Below are 18,069 nucleotides of genomic sequence, written 5' to 3'. Positions count from 1 at the left end.
CTGAGTAATGTTTGTTCTTAGATCTACTTAGAAGTTAACTGCAATACATGAATAACCCCAGGAAATAGAAATGAAAGTGTAGTGAACAGATATTGACTCATTAACAGTTTGGGGAAATCCAGTTACTTGCCACATCTGCTTTCTCTTCTGTCTGTTGTAGGTTGCTGGCAAAACATAAAAGACTGGCGCAGTCAGATCTGTTTAGGTATTTAGATATCTTAATTCAGATAAGAGAGAAGTGGTTTTTCACAAGTGTTTGCCTATATCACCTTCAATTTTATCTTTAAAATAAGATGGTTTAATAAAAATCTGGTTTAGGTGTTTGTCAGAATAGGTTGGAGATGGCTGTAACTTGGGAGTTACAAAATAAAAAATCAACCTCTCTGGGTTTTCTTTGTAATTCTCTATGCATTAAAATGCCTGAACGAGTAAAACTTGGAGAAAAGGCACATTAGAAATCGTCTGAAAAGTCAGAAAGCGGAAGAAAAAGTGATTCATACCTTCTCATTCATTCACCGTCAAACAGGAAATCTTTCAGAAGTTTCAATTCAAAGAAGCCTAGAAGCTACTACCTAAGTAGAAACATGCTATGATATGTTGAATGCATACTTACCCATCATTTGTGTACAGGGCATTAGGAGATGTGATAAACTTGTTAACACTGCCAGGGACAGGGAATTGTGAGGTTTTATTTTTATTTACTATGTATAGAGAGATAATACTTTCATTGTTCAAAGAAAATGTAGTTACAGGAATGTTATAAACCTATAGCTATTGATTTACCTGCATTCTGATCTGGTCAACCACTTTACACAGAGAGGAAAATCCATATAGGGATCCACAATTTTCCTTCAAACACCATCCCTTTCACTGTTTAACCAAGTATCTTCCACTCTGTGTAGTGTTAGGAGAGCTCCCAAGGTTGGTGATTTCCAGACCACAGCTGGGAAATCAACAGTGTAAATGAGTGGCTATTTACAGTACATATGGAACCTATTTATCAGAAATGTCATTTTTACAAATTGCAGTCCTTCTGCCATGCATCAGAGGGGCTTGTGAGAGAAGTGAACCTTGAGGAAAAATTATGAGGTACTCACCTGTAGTCATACCTATCATAATTCTGGGTCACATTAAATATAGCTTCCAAAGAAGAGACTATTTCAAATTGTGTTCGTGCTCATCTGAAGTTGATGTTTAAAGACTTGAACTTTTACATGCAAAAGTTACCCTCTGTTTTTACCAGATTTGGCATTTTTTGTGTTGACCATATGCTTTATTGTACATGTTCTCCATACACAACTCGTGAATGATGAGCATTTCATCATGCTTCTCTGAGACTACCCATAGATGCAGTGGTTTCAGTCACTGTATCAAGTAAAACACAGCACCACAGGTTTCAGCAGGAAGGGGAGCAGAGAAAGGGGGTGTCCTCACCAAGAGTGCCATTCTGTATCACCTGGACATGGCAAGCAGAGCAGTTTTTAGCCCAAAGTCCAGACTGCCAGACAAGCCCATGGGGGCATGGCAAGTCTGAGGTCAGGTAATCAGGTCAGGCCAGCAACAGGTCAGCAAGTCAGTGGCAGGATCAGACACAGTCTGGCGGTCATAGTGATGAGCCTGGTCCATGGTCAAGCTGGAGAGTCAATTCCGGTGATGGCTGAGGTGCAGATTGCAAGGGTACATCAGCCAGGACTGGTCATAGCTACACTGCAGTGTCGCTGACCAAGGGTGAGACCTACAGACTGAAAGCTGCTCCAGAGAGAAAAAGAGAGAGCAGCTGCTGAGACTTCCTAGCAGCCTCAAAGAGTTCTCCTCAAGGCTCAGCACCTGCTTCAACTGGCCTTGATACTAGATTGCCAAACCCCCAGGCAGAAGGCAGCTTACTTCAGTGAGCAGCATGCATTGAAGCCTGCGCTGTGGTGGCTGGATTGCCCCTAGTCCACACAGACCTGCACTTGTGCAGCAGTTTGCCTCTGAACCCATTGAGGCCAGCATTGCTCAACATGTGGTTTGTGGGCCAGTGCCACTCTGGGAGGCATGAAAAGGTGTCGTGGTTTAAACCCAGTCAGGTAACTTGTTCACTCACTCCCCACCTTCTTTCCCGCCCCCTGCTCCCAGAGGGATGGAGAGGAGAATCAAAAAGAATGCAACTCCCACGGGTTGAGATAAGAACGGTCCAGCAACTAAGGTATAACACAAATCACTGCTGCTACCACCAATAATAACAGTGATAAAGGAAATAACAAGGGAAGAGAATACAACACCTCACCACCAGCCGACTGATAACTCGCCCCCCCCCCCCCCCCCAGCCCGACCAAGCACCGACCCATACCTCCTCCAACCCTGCAGTCTCCCAGCCCTTCCGGCTAACTCCCAGTTACATCCTGGGCATGACGTGCTGTGGTATGGAATACCTCTTTGGTCAGTTTGGGTCAGGTGTCCTGTCTCTGCTTCCTCCTGGCTTCCCCTCCTCCCTGGCAGAGCATGAGGCTCACAAAGTCCTTGGCCAAACCAAAACATCACTGTTATCAGCTCTGTTCCCAAGCTGAAAGTCAAAACACTGCACTGCACCAGCTACCAAGAAGGAGAAAAATGGCTGTTACTGCTGAACCCAGGACAAAAGGTGATCCCAAAAGTGGTTGCTGGATGCTGATTGTTCCTAGTTCATGGGGTAGGGGTCTGTTGTATTTTGTTTGCAGTATTAACTATAGATTGTGTGTTTGCAATTATAGCATAGTACAGATTTAGTAAACAGGAGCATTAGGTGGAATTAATCTGTCCTAATTTAGGGATTCAAAAATTACATGGCTAAAGCAGACATTTCGAAAGGCTGAAGTGTACCTTTTAAGTAAGTCAGAAGGAGAAATTTTGGCATTTTGGTGATATATTTTGTCAGGTAAAGCTTGCAGTGCTCTTGGTTCATCTGAATTCATTCTCGTTAGGACCCATTATCAAAGCTGTCTGAGAGTGCATGGAGCAAAAAAAAAAAAAACACGTTTATTATGTACAAAGAAGTTGGCACTGTTTGTATAAAAGTTCACTCATAGCTCCTGCTAAAAAAAAAAAAAAGCTGGAATTTGATGTTATTTCTCACTAAAACACTTAAATTCACAAAAGAACCTGCTGTTTAAACAGAAAGAAACCGACTTTTAAAAACAATTTCTTCCTGCACTTGTTTCCTTAAATGGGAAAACAGCTTATGACTCTGTACTGTCACATTAGAACTTGAATTTTTATGCTAGATACTAAAAAATGCCATTTCACCTGCATTTTTATGGTTAATGGCTCTGCTTCAGACATCAATTCTTCATATATTTTCTGCATCAATTCTTCATACATTTTATGGTCCTGCACAACCCCTGAAGTAGATTACCACAGATAAAGGCCAAACGAAATAAATGGCATCAGATCTTCTGGAAGCTCTATGTTTATATCTCTCACCAAAACTGGCAAACTTCTGATACATTGTCTTCCCACACCTCTTGTTAATGTAACGTCTTCTGTTATAGTTTTCATGTCTGGCCCTTCATAACATTTTGCGCCTCATTCACACAAAATAAGGTTAATTGAGCAGGATTTGCTTTGTCTGGTAAAAACAGAAGTTTGGGGATCAGAAAGATGGAGATATCTTGCTCAGGTGAGTGATAAAAGCACAACAGATGTCTTATCGATGGTGAATACACAGGCTATTTTAATCCGTTAAAGAAAATGCTTGCTGATCAGTAGTTGTACATAGCCACAGTGTGCAGCACAGAAATACAAGCTGTGGTTTCAAGCTTGTTTTATCTACACCTATCTACAAAGTTAATTTAATTTTTACAAGGGTGCTGTCTATGCTCCAGTCTGGGCCTTCCCCTGTGTCTGCGGTGTCTATGCTAGGCCAGAATGCTCAGAAGGCTTCTAGAGAAACTTGCACACAGTAGAAAGTTGGCAGGGAAAGGTGTTAAAGGATTTCCTTGTTTCCATTAAGTTAAAGGAAAGACTACTCATAAAAGAAAGAGACTTTTGATGTTTTCAGATCTGAAATTCAGTTGCGTGTTAATGAGCAGACTACTTCATAGTGACATGACACAGAGCTAGATCGTGGATAGATATGGGATGGGAGTGTGCAAGAGGGGCTGAGAGAGACACATCTCCTGATAAAGAGAATTTGAAGCCTAATTAAAAAATCTTTCACTGTCCCTTTCAGAGCAAGTTTAAATCAAAAAGCCAGGCTGTGCAAAGGGGAATTCTGGACTGTCTCCAGGATGGACTCAATCTGAAGTAGTAGAGTGAGGAAGAAAATGATGCAGGAAGGCATACACAGAATTTTTGGACTTCCTGTGGGGGAGGAAGGGGGAAGAGGGGAAGCTTATAGATTCCATACCTCTTCTATTCTCTAAAATAGCAAGTCACAATATAAGAAATCATTTGCAGACTTTCTGTCATTTGCTTCAAGTCACGAAGTATCTCCCAGAAATTTATAGCCTAAGAAAAGACAAGATGTAAGAAGGGCTTTGGGGGTTCTTGGATGCTAAAGCTTAAATTTCCTTTAGGAAAAATGGTGCCAACAATCATTTACATAATGAGTAAGATTAGAAAGGAGACAATACATTGAAAGAGACTGTGGGTCCTACCACAACCGGCTGATGAGTGTTTGATAGAAGGGAAGTTGATCAATGTTGTGACAAGAAAAGTCATTTTCTCACTGCCCCTCTCACTAAACCCTGATGTTTAGTAGCTTTGCAGAAATGAATTGCTTAAAGTAGCAATGCAGTCAGCAATTACTACTGTTGCTGGTGAGTCAGTTTTGCTACTTTTATTGTTTCTTATTATTGCTACTACTAACATTGGTTAGGCATCTTAAGAGTACCTGCTTATCATAAGGAAAACAGAGGACGGTGTGTAAAGGGACATGAATGGATGGAAGATGGATGGGCATTTCTGTTCCAGACCTGGTGCATGCAGTATTCCTTCCGTCTGAAGCCTTGCCAGCTTCACCTGCTCTTGCACTGTATTCCTATCTATACATCCTGACATGACTTTTATCACAGACAGCTTTTTAAAGAAAAATTATGTTCAGCCTGTGATAAAGTTGCCTAATGCTTTTCTCCAGAACTACTAAGCCAGTGGGTCCATGTCCTATATTTCTGTAGATAATGATTTCAATTAGGTGTTCTTTAGGAATTTCAGGCTAATTTTTCAGTTTGTGGACATCCAGCATACTTGTATAGCTCTCCTCTTTTGTGTCTTTAGCCAATTAAATAAGCATCCTTTCTGTTTCTTCATAAAAGCTGATAATGAAAATATCAAACAGCATTATATCAGAACAGACTTTCATATATCTCCATTCAATAGAGCCTTCAGGCTGATAGTAAACCATTATTAGCTACTCTGTGCAAACATTTTGGGCCACTTTTTTTGCTTACTCTACAGTAATTGCATCTAGTCTCTGGCTGTGTCTACATTCATGATCTTCTTTGGAGAATCAGTGTATCTTTGGCCTGTTTATATGTGGTTTGGTTTTATGGAGGTTTTGGAGTGTGTGACCTAGACACCTTGGAGATGAAACTCATACTGAATTTTGTCTCCAGGTATATACTGAAAACTGCAATTCCCAGCAAAGACTGGCGGGGCCCAAATTAGCGGTTGGTTTTTTAGGTTTCTTTGAACACAGGGCTCTAGTTGTGCCTGCTGCTGTTGTGCCAAATTACTTGCTCTGTAGACATGTTTTCCAAGCTTGCTTATGAGACTATCACATAAGACAACTTTGAGAAGCCTATTAAAGTAAAACTCACTTTAGCTTGATTCTGATTCCACAATTGTGCTACAGTTACAGAATGCCATTGCTTTAATGTTTTCTCTAATGTATGAAAGCTCTAATGTGATTTGTAACTGACTAAAGGGTTATATATATACAAATGCCTAAGCAGCCTCTTGATATGGCATGGGAATTACAAATTGTCACATCAGTCAGAATTTTGTGAAGCAGCGTTATAGTCTTTCTCTCTGAAAACTGCCAATTTGATCATAGTACTTGTCAAAACTGATGTTTTTTCTCTTGGTTTACTTTTCTTTGTCCATTTTACAATCAGGCAAAGAATATGTCTAGTAGGACAGATCTTTTATCTGTATTGCTCCCTGAGAAAGACTGTTGCTTGTGGGATGTCCATTGCCAGCTTTTTGTAGGAAATTATGTTAGTTGCTCATAGTTGCTGCTAATAAAATGAATTGTGTTACCTTCTAACTAGCAGGAGTCTCTGTAAAATTCTTCATGAAGTTTGTTTTTCCAGGGCAAAGAACCAAAATGTGCAAGTGGGGGAGACGACTGAAGGAAAAGACAAATTTCCTCCCCCTGCCCTCAATGAAAGCTTGATGTTAGGAATTATCAGTTTTTTAAAAGAGGGAGTCTCTTGAAGCAGCAAAACTGGGGTTGTGAAAGTTTGATTAGCTTGAGCTGAACACAGACCCAGATACTGGGTCCAGTTCTCTTCTAGCATAAACAGCTAAAGCCCCCTTCCTAGAGACTGTGCCAATTTACCCTAGTTATGCTTTCTTCATGGCACTTCCAAATGTCTTGCCTGACTGCAAACTTTTGCTTTATTCTCTGACTCTTTGACATTCTAAGGGCTGTATATTTTCTTAGTGGTATTTCCTAAAAGATTAAGTGCCTGAAAATTTTTGATACATTTCTCACACTCTCTGCTTTTGGGTCTAATTCTCCTCCTAAAGCTTTTTGTCAATCTGAAATAATGCATGACGGTAATGGCAGTGCCTTTAGTGAAAGCCAGAGGAGACTCAGGCCCCACATATTTTTGTTATTTATATACCCAGAAGTTCCTGCTCCTGATAGCAATTGCAGGAGTATCAGCACCAGCAGTGGCTAGAGCAACAGACAGAGTTATCATTCCTTGTCATCACTTGGGTAAATCAAGAAGCCCTCCTCAAACATACCAAAGGCTGTTGTTTCTTGTCAGTTGCATGGCATGCAGGTAAGTCCTTTAGCTCAGCCTCACGCTTGATGTGATTGGGTTAAGGCAAAGTGAAGGTCCATCCAGGTGGTTTGTATTCTAAGTGCTGTGACAAGAGGGCTCTGTGCACAGATGAGGCCAGCACTTCAGATGGTAGCTACAATGGTAAAGCACATGATTGATAGAGTTATTTAGTAAGAACTGTAATCATCCTGGGGACCAAAGGAGAGCCTGCAGCTGGAGACTTCCCTGCAGCAACTAATGAGCTGTCTGTGGTGCCTTTCAGAATAACTTTGATATAAGAACAGCTGAGACTATTGAAACTGGTCTTCTTAGGTTTCTTCAAGGGGGTATTACTGATTTAATCACTTGACTGGCCTCTGCATCATATCATTGATTTTTATGATGAAGGCCTTAATTAAGACTAATGCCTGTCAGTGCATGAAGCAGTCACTTTCTCCGTCTCTTTTCTGGGGATCTTTTGGCTTCAGGAAGTGAAGTGACAAGCAACAAAAAGCTCATTTTGTACAGTTTTTGGTGAGTTGTGTGGGACAGTCAAAAGGGAGCAAATACTTTCGAGAAAGCTTTGAATGTGTATAAGTGGATCGCTGGTTATCATCCAGTGGGTAAACAAGTCATCTCCTTTGTAACATTTGAATTTTTTCAATTGCTCATTGTTGCTTGTGGCTATGGTTCCCAGGACTTTGTGACCATAAGTCTTCTCGTGAAAACACTGACTTCTACTTTGATTTATGTAAGATGTGTTAGGATATGTTAAGATATGGCAAACAAATCTCAGACTAGACCAGTTTGCAAAAGACATTTTAATGTAATCAGGAATGAATATCTGCAGGAATAGCCACATCTAAATCCTGCTGACTCAGACTACTTTCCATGTATCAGCCTGCAAGGTTCTTTGCTGGTTTAATCTGTAGACAGCTATAGTCTCTCTGGTCCATAATGTCTTAAAAACAAATCTTTTGATCAGCACTTCAGATATCTCCAGAAATGTCAGTTTTTTACGTAGGAGAATCTTCATGTAAAATATCTTGTATTTCCTAGTTTTGTCTATAATTTCTTATGTTCACAGTGTTGCAGCATGAAGCCATTTGTCCTGATTGCTCAGTTGGTCTCCAAAATGAAATAACAGATTATGAAATGATGCAGAAAACCTGCCTGTAGCTGGTACCTTGCTATTATTTTCACTTCTTCAGCAGTAAGGACTGTGCCACACCTTTAAGTATTTCATTTCATTTATACCATGGTTGACTGGTGATCATTGGGCTCTTGCCATCATTTGAGTGGTTTAACTAAAAAATTTCATCCTAACCAAGAGATTTGTGTCCTTTTGTATGCCGACTAAACGCACACTAAGACACCGTATCAAGTAATCATGAACTATCATATATCTTTATAGTCATAACCATTTAGTGTGTTATGAGAAAGATAAGAGAAGGTGCTTCATCAAAATTACCAAGACTTGTGGTTAACTGAGGAAGCTCTGATTATTATCCTCAAGATACAGGTCACTCCTGAAATACTCAGGTAAAATCTGCTGCTTGAAATCTGATGGGAATCCCAGCCTGCTCCATCTGGAATTCAAAGCATAATACAGTCCCACAATCTTCCTACAGCAGTGGGCAGCAACATGATGATAAGCTCTACATGAAACCATGGGGCCTGATGAAATCCATCCACAGGTACTGAAGGAGCTGGCAAATGAAATTGCTAAGCCACTGGCCAACATATTTGAGAAATCATGGCAGTCAGGTGAAGTTCCTAATGACTGGAAAAAGGGAAATATAACCCCCATTTTCAAGAAGGGGAAAATGGATGACCCGGGGAATTACAGACCAGTCAGTCTCACCTCTGTGCCTGGCAAAATCTTGGAGCAGATTCTCCTGGAAGGCATGCTAAGGCACGTGAAAAACAACAAGGTGCTTGGTGACAGCCAGCATGGCTTCATTAAGGGGAAATCCTGCCTGACCAATTTGGTGGCCTTCTATGATGGGGCAAAGTGTTCGACACTGTCCCACACGACATCCTTGTCTCTAAATTGGAGAGACATCAACTTGATAAGTGGGCCACTGGGTGGATAAAGAACTGGCTGGGTGGCTGCATGCAAAGAGTTGTGGTCAATGGCTCAATGTCTGGCTGGAGACCAGTAACGAGTGGTGTCCCTCAAGAATCGGTGTTGGGACTGGTTTTGTTCAACCTCTTTGTCAGTGACATGGACAGTGGGATTGAGTGCACCCTCAGAGTGACTGTAGTGACAGGACTCTTCATTAGGGACTGTAGTGACAGGACAAGGGGTAACGGGTTAAAACTTAAACAGGGGAAGTTTAGATTGGATATAAGGAAGAAGTTCTTTACTGTGAGGGTGGTGAGGCACTGGAATGGGTTGCCCAGGGAAGTTGTGAATGCTCCATCCCTGTCTGTGTTCAAGGCCAGGTTGGATGAAGCCTTGGGTGACATGGTTTAGTGTGAGGTGTCCCTGCCTATGGCAGGGGGGTTGGAACTAGATGATCTTAAGGTCCTTTCCAACCCTAACCATTCTATGATTCTATGATTCTAAACTGAGTATCATCTTTTGACAGCTGAGTCACCTGTACCCTGATGTTGGTTCAAGGCAACTTGGTGCTCCTGAGCCACGGTGCTTCTGATAGGTATCATAATTAGTTATGTTAAAGTACCAAAAGATAGAAATACATATCTGAAAGGCTTTGCAGTGAGTACTGTATATCCTTTTATCTCTCCTTGGATGTTCAAATATGTTGGAAAATCTGGACTAGCAGGCTGTATTGCTTCCAAACGTTGGTAAAACAAAATGAAACAAACAAACAAAAAGAAATAAACCCTGGCACTGAGCTGAGAATGGTGACACATTAAACATGCTCCATCTCCACCTTCAATTTAAAAATGACCTCACATGGAGCAGCATTTATGCCTTCTTGGCTTTTGTTTCTGGGAGTAGTCATTTGCAATGACTTCCAGGAAAGATAGTGAGAAACATTGCTTTACTACCAATCCTTTCAGCAAACCCTTTTGATCCTTAAATCTCCACAGCCATTCCACAGCACTTGGGTTGCTTCACCATGGACTCATCCCCATTTTGTCCAGGCACTGTAGCAGTTCTAATTTGAGCTGTCATGAGGTATGCATACGCTATGCAATGAAGTGTGCTGGTATCACTACATTGTATGACAACCTTTAAGATACACTAGCTCAGATCTTGTAGCAATGAAACTACGGGAAAGCAGAAGCCTGTTGGAGTCAATAAACTTCTGTAGCATTTGGATCTTTGCATTGTAATCTACTGCTTATTCTACACATAAGCTTTTTGTTTCTTCTCTTTCTTCCTGACTGTCACTGTTTTTCCCAAGGAGTGGTTTGTCTCCTTAAGAGGTCTTGAGTAGCAGAAATTCTTTATAATTGAAGAAAGGATTACTAATCTACTTCTTACAATTTCCCAGGATTTAATTTTCATTCAAAACAATACTCCCCTTCCTCCAAACAGAAAAAAAATACACAAATGTGACTAGTTTCATCTGTGGAATGATTCTTTGGTGCAAGAAATTATGTCCAGTGCAGTAAATTTCTTATCACTAATTCTCTCATCTCCACAACACTCAGAAATTTATCTCAGCTTCAGTATGTAATTCTTGCTGTCCTTGGGAAAGTAACATCACAGGTAATCAGGAATGTCTCTTCCGTTACTAAAATCTGTTCTCACAACAATGACAACAAGAAAAAAGAAAAAGAGAGAGTACAGAGGAGAAGAGTATAACCTAGATACTGTCTGAGACTAAGTACTTTATGTAAAATGAGTAACATGATCTATCTGCAGATGGGTTGGACTACATGCCCTTTAAAGACTCCTTCCAACCCAAGCTATTCAATGATTCTGTGAAAACACTACGCTGTGTCAGGTCTGGAATGGTCACCACAAATCTTGGGCAAGTGAGACAGTGGGTGAAGTCAGCCTGCCCTGCCTTATGTTCATCAAAATCAGATGTTCATGCTTGTGTTGGGTATCTAGTTGCTGTACTGTTGATGAAGAGAAAAAGCACTCCTGGAATGTGAGTCATCTAATCCTAAAATATGTTGTGTATAAGGTAGGTCATGTGAACCATCATTTGCAGAGGTCTGTTTCACTTCAGGGACTGCAAGACAGCTGAAGGTGACTGATGTTACAGACACTACACATAATATTAAATTGTATGAAGTCTGGTAACGTGAAGTTTAATATCCTAAGTTGTAGCTGAAATAATTGGGTTAGTATGTGGAAAGCTACTAGCTCTTTTGAGTCTCATCAGTAACAAAGCAAACAGAAGTGAGTTGGCTTCTTACCTGGTGTAAAGTAGCAAGATCCCATTAGCAAGGTCCCATTAGCAGTGACCCAAGGTTTCACTTCTCAAGGGGAAGTTGAAGATCTGTTACATTTTACATTTCATTATCTGGAATCAGGTTCCTCTCACCTCGCTATAGCTGCCTTTGTCATCCACACTGCCTTCACGGGCAGTGGAAAGCAATGAGAACCGTTAGCATGGAATTCACTTGACCTATCTTAAAAATCTGCTTAAGGCAGAGATAAGTAGCTCCATAGTTTGTGCTAATTAAACTGACTAGATGCCCATTGATTCTAAGAACAATTTATGGTGATTAATTCCTGTCTAAATGTCTGCATTGTACATTTCAACCATCAGGCAAATGGTGTTCCTAGTCCATGGGTAGCTGACTGCACTTAATTTGTCAAGGTCATAGAGAAAATTTATAGATTGCAAAGATGTATGTAAAAGAGCTGTTATTTTCTTTGGCGCTTCTGCTTCTAACCTGTTTTGCTTCTCACACAGCTGCCATTACTATTCTTCATTGGAGTAACATGGGAGATGCATTAAGGCACCTGGGCACACAGAATGGAACAGGCCACATTACTTCTCCCATTAAAATAAACCTCAGTTCTGGTTGCCCAACGCTGTGCTTTCCTTAGGCACCAGTGGTGCACCATCTGCAGAAAGCACTAAGCATGCCTGAAAATCAAACTGTTTCAATTTAGGTGTCTTCCATGCATTTTGAATGCTCTTATCTCAGGCCTTAGCCAGAAGGAAGGGTGCTTGTGATACTGGGCTTTGTGTTGGAATGTAAAGTGAAGAAAACACTCCATTTTTACTAACCCAGTAAAAAAGAAAAAGGATTCTCTCCCTTCTAACTGCTACTCAAATTTTAGAAAAAGAAAAGGCTAGCACATTTTTTGGCACAGAAACACTTCCAGATTGTGTCTTATTTCTTTGAACTATGCAGGCTAAGATAATGATATAAGGATAATTATATTTCATGTTTGAAACTGAAGTTGATAGGAGAGAAATATCCTTCTGTGTGGAGCTTTTACATCATGTTTAATACATCTGTTATTAGCTGAAGCCAGAAAGACCTATGCATGTATTTAAAGAATACATTTAAGGAATGGAGAATGCAACTAGAATGAAAAAAAAAACCCAGCCTTTTTCTCTTTCTATTAGGTAATCTAATATTTCAGTTGCTTGTGGTCAATGGCTCAATGTCCGGCTGGAGACCAGTAACGAGTGGTGTCCCTCAGGGATCGGGGTTGGGACCGGTCTTGTTTAACATCTTCGTCGCTGACATGGACAGTGGGATTGAGTGCGCCCTCAGCAAGTTTGCCGATGACACCAAGCTGTGTGGTTCGGTTGATACGCTGGAGGGAAGGAATGCCATCCAGAGGGACCTTGACACGCTTGTGAGGTGGGCTGATGCCAACCTCATGAAGTTTAACCATGGCAAGTGCAAGGTCCTACACCTGGGTCGGAGCAATCCCAGGCACAGCTACAGGTTGGGCAGAGAAGAGATTCAGAGCAGCCCTGCAGAGAAGGACTTGGGGGTGCTGGTCGATGAGAAAATGAACATGAGCCAGCTGCAGTGTGCGCTCGCAGCCCAGAAAGCCAAACATATCCTGGGGTGCATCAAAAGGAGTATGACCAGAAGGTCAAAGGAAGTGATCCTGCCCCTTTACTCTGCTCTCGTGAGACCTCACTTGGAGTATTGTGTGCAGTTCTGGTGTCCTCAACATAAAAAGGATATGGAACTGTTGGAACAAGTCCAGAGGAGGGCCACGAGGATGATCAGGGGACTGGAGCACCTCCCGTATGAAGACAGGCTGAGAAAGTTGGGGCTGCTCAGCCTGGAGAAGAGAAGGCTGCGTGGAGACCTCCTAGCAGCCTTCCAGTATCTGAAGGGGGCCTACAAGGATGCTGGGGATGGACTGTTCATTAGAGACTGTAGTGAAAGGACAAGGGGTAATGTTTTAAAACTTAAACAGGGGAAGTTTAGATTGGATATAAGGAGGAAATTCTTTCCTGTTAGGGTGGTGAGGCACTGGAATGGGTTGCCCAGGGAGGTTGTGAATGCTCCATCCCTGGCAGTGTTCAAGACCAGGTTGGACGAGGCCTTGGGTGATATGATTTAGCATGAGGTGTCCCTGCCTATGGCAGCGGGGTTGGAACTAGATGATCTTAAGGTCCTTTCCAACCCTAACCATTCTATGATTCTATGACGTATCCCATGCTGACCATCAGTGTACCAGAAAGCAAATTCACCAGCAGCTTCAAAACATGCAGATTCCAGAAAAAGGTAATAGCAAGATTATCTTTAGCCCAAAGAACCCATCAGTAGTCTGCAACAGTCTTACCAAGGGGGAAAAAAAATAAAAAAAGCTTCAAGAAAAATAGAGAAACCTTCTTTAGAAACAGCCTCACCAAAATGGAAAGAAAATGTAATGGTTTAGGCTGCTGCTCTAATCATGCAGTTCTGTGTGAGGAAAAGAGCTTAGGATTTAAAATCGAGAGGCTATTTCTTGAGGGGTTCTAAGCTTTGTCACCGAGGGGGACAATGGAAGGGCTGTCTATAGGTAGGCTATGCTTCTCTACAACCCCTGCCACTATTCAGGAAGCTAAAATGATGTAGTGAGGGCAACTTCAAAATTAGTTTTTAGACAGATGGTTGCAAAGGACCTGGGTTGCCCCTCTTTTAGGTTTTGTACAGTTTAAAACCATACAGAGTGAACTTAGAACGTGTAATTGAAAAAATATGAATAAGGAAACTTTTTTGGAACTTTGGAAGAACACTTCTACTGAGGGCTTTTGTTGCTGGGAATGGAGCTGGAGAAACAGCACTCCGATAATGCAATAGTGAGCAGTAAGACTTGGTTGGCATTTGGCCTTCTGCTGGGACATGAAGCAGCAGGACTTCTGCACGACAGCTGGCAGGATAAGACTAGCACAATGCCTACTGAAATAAATGAAAACCATCTCATGAAAGTGAAGATAGGTGGTGGATGGAGATCTATTGTGCTGCACCTGAAATATCTGAGAGATGAATCCTTCCTCTTTTGTCTTGTTTCACCTGTAATGCTCTTGGTGCAGATGCTTTCATAATGGGTGACTAAAATGGCATTGAAAGTCTTATGTTACCAAATTAATTCCTTTGGAAGGGGAAGGAATTCCTTTGTGGCCTTCCTCCACTCTCCAGAACAGATTTTGTAAAATTTTGGATATTTTGTTATTCATATTATCAATTAAACTTACAGAATCAGTGGATAACTTACTCTCTTTTTTTTTCCTGTCACTGGATAATTTTCATACTTTACATTTAAATCACAGTGAGGTCTTGAAGCTGTGGTAAATAAATAAATAGCTAGCTATAATTTTGGGGTTAGTTCCAAATTTTTGATAGGTAAAGAGGGATGGAATATCAGTATCACCAGACACTGGTAAGAGCAACTCTTTCACACTATTAGGGTAAGAAAGCAATGAGGAACATAAAATTATGCTGTTTGGAAAGGAGCTGGGGCAGCATCTGACGAGGTATCTGACAAAGCAGCTTGCTTGTATGTCTCTTGCTGTACACAACACGAAGCTGAGCAGTGGCAGAAACTCTTTCAGTGAAAGGATGTTATAAGGTCCCCCTTTCCTCTGTGACTGACAACGTGACTGTAGCTGACTGATTAGTGAAATTGCTGTTCATCATTTTCAGTTGTGTTTTGCTTTGTTGTTAGAGAACGGCATAATAATTCATGATGAAACCATATAGGCTACAATAAAAAAGCCCCACAAAACAAAAACCTTTGCTAAGCAGTTGGTATTCAGTTCTCTGACAGGCAGAATTTAGAATAAAAGGTTACTAACATTTTGGCAGTGTTTTCCTCAGGCTTTCTCTTGTATTTCTGCCAAATATCTCACAAGGCTCAGATTTGATTAAAATGGCAATGCTCTCTCTCCTACTTGAATGTAATTAGAGCCATTCATTACAGCTTTAGTTGACAATTTGGCAACCTGTACATTTTTCTGAATATGGACAGCATTCCATGGAAACAGTTCAAGGGAGGAGTTGAAGAAGAGGGTCCCCTCTTGAACTGCAGCAAATGGAAAGCTGTCTATGTTTAGAGAAGTTTACGGGTTTCCAAACTGTCAATTGAAGCTGCAAAGAAAAGGTTCAATTAGATTAATGTAGCAGAGCACCGCATTTTTTGTCAGGCAGCTCATGAAAGCTCCTGCTACGTAGTTATCACGTACCCTGTAGGATCATTAAGTATTTCTATTGCAAGTCACTCTCTTTTGCTGCTATTCACCACAGTCTTAGAGCACTGTTGGATGGAAAGTAAATCAAGAAAATGTGTTTGCCTATGTAAACCTATTCTGCAGGCCAGTTTTTTGCAGACTTTAGCAGAAGATTTTTAATCTGCTTGAATTTCCCACCCTTTATAGTTTATGTAAAATAAAACACGGCTCCAATAAAGTCAGAGCAATCCTGGGCTTCTTTCAGGTTCCTAATGAATTATATCTTTCAACTTAAAATGTTAAGTCAATTATTGTTACTTTCATTTTCCATTCTTCTGTGCTGTGCCCAGGAACTGCTAAAATATTGCAAGAAGTGCCATTTTTAAGCATCTCCCAAATCATCTGAAAATATACATCCCATTGATTACAATCATTTTTTTCTTGTGATTAAAAGAGGAAAAGCTTAGTCCAAAATCTGATGAGAGCAGCTCTTTGTTTTCCCTGTGGCTCATCACTGTTGAAAGGGAAAAGGAAGAGTGAAGTTTAATGGATGGGGCAATCTGTAGTTCGGTTTTGCATTGCTTGTTGCTGGGCTACTTCACTATGTGAAACAGGGGATGATAGCCTCATTGCCCTTTTGGTTTCATAGCAGACTGAATACCCAGGCTTTGCAGGAGAATAGGTGCATCTGGATGAAAAATGGGTTTGAAGCTGGGATAGCCTTGAGATCATTTGTGTGTTTGCAGAATTGTACACAAAGCCCAGTTCCTCTCAACAGCAATAGGAACACGCAGATCACAAGCTTTTGCCAAAGTCTTCCACCAGACAGTTCAGCCATGTGTCAGAGAAACATCTATCTCTTTCTGCCTCAATTCCTTCATCCTTTGACATTTAACTGCTTTCCTCATTCCCAACCTTGTTAGATGTTCCTGAGTCCAGAATCTCAGAAAACCTCTTAACTCTGGGTAGAGCCATGGCTTTGGGCTGGACAGTTAGAAATGATTCTGCTTTGCACTAGTATGAGTTGTAGTGTTTCAGGACACAGAAGGCACCAGGAAGATGTCATATTCCTGATCCTGAATGACTACTGAGCCACCTCCCTTTCCTACAAGGTCAGCTGAAGGTTCCATGAGCTTGATGCCATTACTTTTGCAATATCAGTGATGGCCATTGAGGTAGTTACTTGCTGCATCTGTTCTACTTGTTTTCTCTTAAGCCTAGTGCATCTTTATACTACGTTATGTTGAATTCATTAGATAAGGAATCAAAGGAAGCAAAGGCAAACAACATCCTTGCTGCCAGTGCAAGCATTCTTGTAGTATGTAATTATATTGCTAACAGCTGATGCCACACAGAACTGATGTAGCTGTAGTAGTACTGATTTTACTGTGTTTGAGTAAATTTGTACCTTTAAGTAAAACAACTACATTGGTAGAAGACCAGCAGACATTTATTGCCTCTTCTAATGGTGTCCGTCAGACATACTTCTTAAATCCAGCCTAACACTATGAACCCTGTGGCCATGACATGATTCCCAAGACATCCAGTGCCAAACATATATGAAGTCAGAGGAGCAAATTAACACAGTAAGAACAAATGTTTACTTATTTATGTAGTATTCTACCTATCACAGCTTTTCAGCTCATTGCAAATCCATTTTATTCCCTTCCCATTCTTCTTGGAACTTCCCATTCTGTATGTGATGATCTTTCTTTTCCAACAGAATGGAAAGAATGTCTTTCAGATGCTGTTGTTTGGCTTGGAACAGGGCCTCACAGGTGATACCCGCTCAAGTGATTCTAACTCAACAACTGGGATTTTACTGGCAGCCCAACTGTATTTGGTGCCCACCTCTGTACCAATGTGTCACAGCTGGGTTGCATTCTCCATGAGTTAGTCTGTTTTAAAAGTCTCACTTCCCACCTGAGTGCAGTAAATATGTTGCAGTTTGAAAGCCTTCCTATGCCTCAGAAATATTTTTATGTAGTTCTGTTTCAAATTTTCCCTAAAATATGTATGCAGTTGGATGTAAGAAGCTACTTAAGTCACCTTAAGAAGCATCCTTAGCTCCATGTGTTCTTTTACCAAGCCACAAACATCAATATCTGTGTGGAATATGAAGGGGAATTTGAAAAACAGGTAGGTTATGATACCCAGTTTGACCCTGAGACTACATAAAATCTATTAAGAATAAAATAAAATATTCTGTGGAAAGCTGTGTGGTTAGCTTTGTTTCTAGCAGTTTGCCAGTCTGCACTGAACATGTGACTTAGAGATGGTCACAAATGGCCTTGAAAGGAATTCCCTACCTTGCTCGATCGCTCAGCACCATTTCTTTCTCCTGATGCATGGGAGCTTTTGTGGCCAAAAGGAACTCATATGACTCCTGGGTTCACATGTCAGCCCATTTTTCTCTTTTCTTCAAAGGCTACTATAGTGTATAACTGATATTACAGTCATCTCACAAGGTCAGTCCTTACCATTAAAAGAGACACTTACTGCACTCCATTCCTTCTATAGGGGGTACACATTTCAAGGGGATTTCTATA

General features: G+C 41.0%; 2 long non-coding RNA genes across 2 annotated transcripts in view; one reads left to right on the top strand and one right to left on the bottom strand.

Moving 5' to 3' along the window:
• The window catches only part of LOC134165179 (uncharacterized), a 36,545-nt gene extending 28,266 nt beyond the window's left edge, over positions 1–8,279 (top strand). The window contains exons 2-3 of the long non-coding RNA XR_009965422.1: positions 6,814–6,971; positions 8,041–8,279. This is a non-coding gene — a long non-coding RNA (uncharacterized LOC134165179). The remainder of the gene's footprint in view (positions 1–6,813; positions 6,972–8,040) is intronic.
• LOC134165183 (uncharacterized) overlaps positions 1–18,069 on the bottom strand; it is a 498,306-nt gene that overhangs the window by 134,167 nt on the left and 346,070 nt on the right. The gene's annotated exons all lie outside the window — the stretch shown is intronic.

Source organism: Pezoporus occidentalis, unplaced genomic scaffold (genome assembly GCF_034315485.1).
Source record: "Pezoporus occidentalis ecotype Australia unplaced genomic scaffold, CSIRO_AGI_Poc_V1 ctg231, whole genome shotgun sequence".
Lineage (NCBI taxonomy): Eukaryota > Metazoa > Chordata > Aves > Psittaciformes > Psittacidae > Pezoporus > Pezoporus occidentalis.
The sequence above is the reverse complement of the archived record's forward strand: the minus strand, read 5'-3'. Positions and strand labels throughout refer to the sequence as shown.